We start from the raw sequence: 2398 nt of genomic DNA on the forward strand, positions 1-2398 counted from the left end.
AACATTTTTCATACATCAGAAAAGAGACAAATATCATCAGTAGAATTGGATAATCAACGCCTTATATCGTGGATTGACTGAATGCAGAAACGTGGATAATACGATACTAAACAGTTTACAAGTACTTACAATTAACTTGCATTAGATGTCAAGCCACATATTTTATTTACTTAGTTTACTATTACGGAAAATCACAGAAGTAACCCATTCAGACAAACAGATGGTGTTAAGGGTTTTCTCATTATTTGACTTTATGACAACTCAAACCAATACATTTAAGCTATAAAGTGTGATATACTAAGTACGTTCAATGTTCGTTTCTTATCTATAAACGTACTATTTTTAGCTAATAGCTTATAATTATTGTGTATATTATGTAAATTGGTTCAGATGTTAATTATCCAAAATATTGTTAAAGTACATTAATTCCCCTGTTGAACTGGTAAACATTATATACGTCTACTCGGAGTATGAATCCAGCATGAAACTAAGCTGGCATAGCATAATTAAATTTTTTTAACGAATACTCTCCATGATTAATCAACTTGTTAAAATCCAGAACTGTGAGTATGACACTTCCTTCAGTATGAGTATTGCTCAAGATATTCAGAGCATAAATCCAGTTGATTAAAATGATGACCAAGCTATCATAGCATAATTAATTTTATTTATAAAATACTCTCCATGGTCAACTGACTTCTTAAAATACAGAACTGTGAGTATGGTACTTCCTTCAGTACGAGTATTAATTAAGATATGATTATGTAAAAATGAGTCTAATTTTACCGCAACTTAAACAAATAATCTTGTTACATGACGAAAATATGTAACAATTCAATACTGTTTCATAATCCAACCATAAAATGTATCATTTTGATCAGTTTAGATTACGTAACAGCTTTTAGACAAAATTGAATAAATCAGAAAAAATTTTGTGGAGAATTTAGTATTTTCATAGTTGAAATCATGAGTCAATTGAAGCTAGACCATCATGGTTGGAGTTAGATATTAACACCGTTGGATGACGGCTCAGTGGTCATGCTTTGGCGCGAGACTGGTAGGTCTTAGGTCTGAATATCGCGAGTGCGTGATCGTGGATGCACACTGCTGAGGAGTCTCATAACAGGACGAAACGGTCGTCCAGTGTTTCCAGGTATTCTATGGTGGTCTAGATTCAATGGACTCAAAATTTCAACTATGAAAATTGAATAATTGAATAAAAAAAACACAATACAAACTATAACTTACCTATAAATTAAACCTATTCAATAGATCTTCTTCTTGCAGGTAATGAATAAACAAAAGACATTCTCATTTAACATATGATGAAAAGTTCCATGTGAAAACGTTTGATTCAATAAAATTCCCGACTCATTTAGTTTGACAATATACTAGTTATCATGAATAATGAATAACTTCCATTTTTGTTTGTTAAAATTCAAGTTTTTTGAGTAACATAATCTTCAATTCTATAAGTATTTATCTTATCAATATTATACTAATAAACTATATATAGGTGATTATAAACAACTTTAATTGACCAATCATATGATAGATTAAAATTAGGCGGATAAATTGGTTTGAAAAAAATTGACCAATCAGATTTGAGCTTTTATATATTTTAATAAAAACTTATTAACCAATCAGATTTATTCTTTATATTGATGAAGAATAACAATACAAACAAGTTTGTTATGCTAAAAGATGTCTGAATGTCAAATGAAGCATGAATAAAAACACATAATTTCCATTCTATTTATAAATTGAACAGTTTTATCGAATATAATTAAATAATTTCTGTGTTGAAAGCAAAGATGGATAGTGGTTAATAGTGGAATCCAAGATGCTCGTTTCGTCCGATTTGAGACTAGTCAGCTAGATGTACCTTCAACTCTGGGATAGTGTCATGGCGTTTCAAACGAACAGTACTGGGTTCGAATCAGAGAGTAAACATTAACTCTGAGATTCAGGTACATCTATTTGACGAGTCACAAATAGGATAGAACGCGTGTCCTGAATTCGACTGCTAGCCACTATCTATCATTGCTTATAATGCTCATGACTTGAGGCAATATCGAGACAGTCCGCACAGTATGCACATATGCTAACAAAAGACTATTGAATTGAAGTCCTAAACAACAATGTGAAGATGTAGGCAAACAAGGAAAAGTGAATTTCTATTGAAGTTCTTATTAGAATTGAACATTTTTTGTTCATATAGAATGTTTATTCATTAAAATTAAAACGAAATTACTTGTTCTAATTCATATTAATTTACTTTTTAATATGGATGAAATGAAAAGACAAACCTAATTATTTTGATTTTGAGAAGGTCAAGTAACTTTTATCTTTGGAATTGAGGTTTGTGGAGATTATAGTAATTTTAATACTTGAATTC

At 30.2% G+C, this 2398-nt stretch overlaps 1 protein-coding gene across 1 annotated transcript in view; it reads right to left on the minus strand.

Moving 5' to 3' along the window:
- Positions 1–1440, minus strand: part of Smp_173100 (axon guidance protein) — a gene marked incomplete at its 3' end in the record, with an annotated part of 47941 nt that extends 46501 nt beyond the window's left edge. Inside the window, exon 1 of the mRNA XM_018797434.1 lies at positions 1249–1440. The remainder of the gene's footprint in view (positions 1–1248) is intronic.
- Positions 1441–2398: the final 958 nt, after the last annotated feature.

This window comes from Schistosoma mansoni, chromosome 4, assembly GCF_000237925.1.
Source record: "Schistosoma mansoni strain Puerto Rico chromosome 4, complete genome".
Taxonomy (NCBI): domain Eukaryota; kingdom Metazoa; phylum Platyhelminthes; class Trematoda; order Strigeidida; family Schistosomatidae; genus Schistosoma; species Schistosoma mansoni.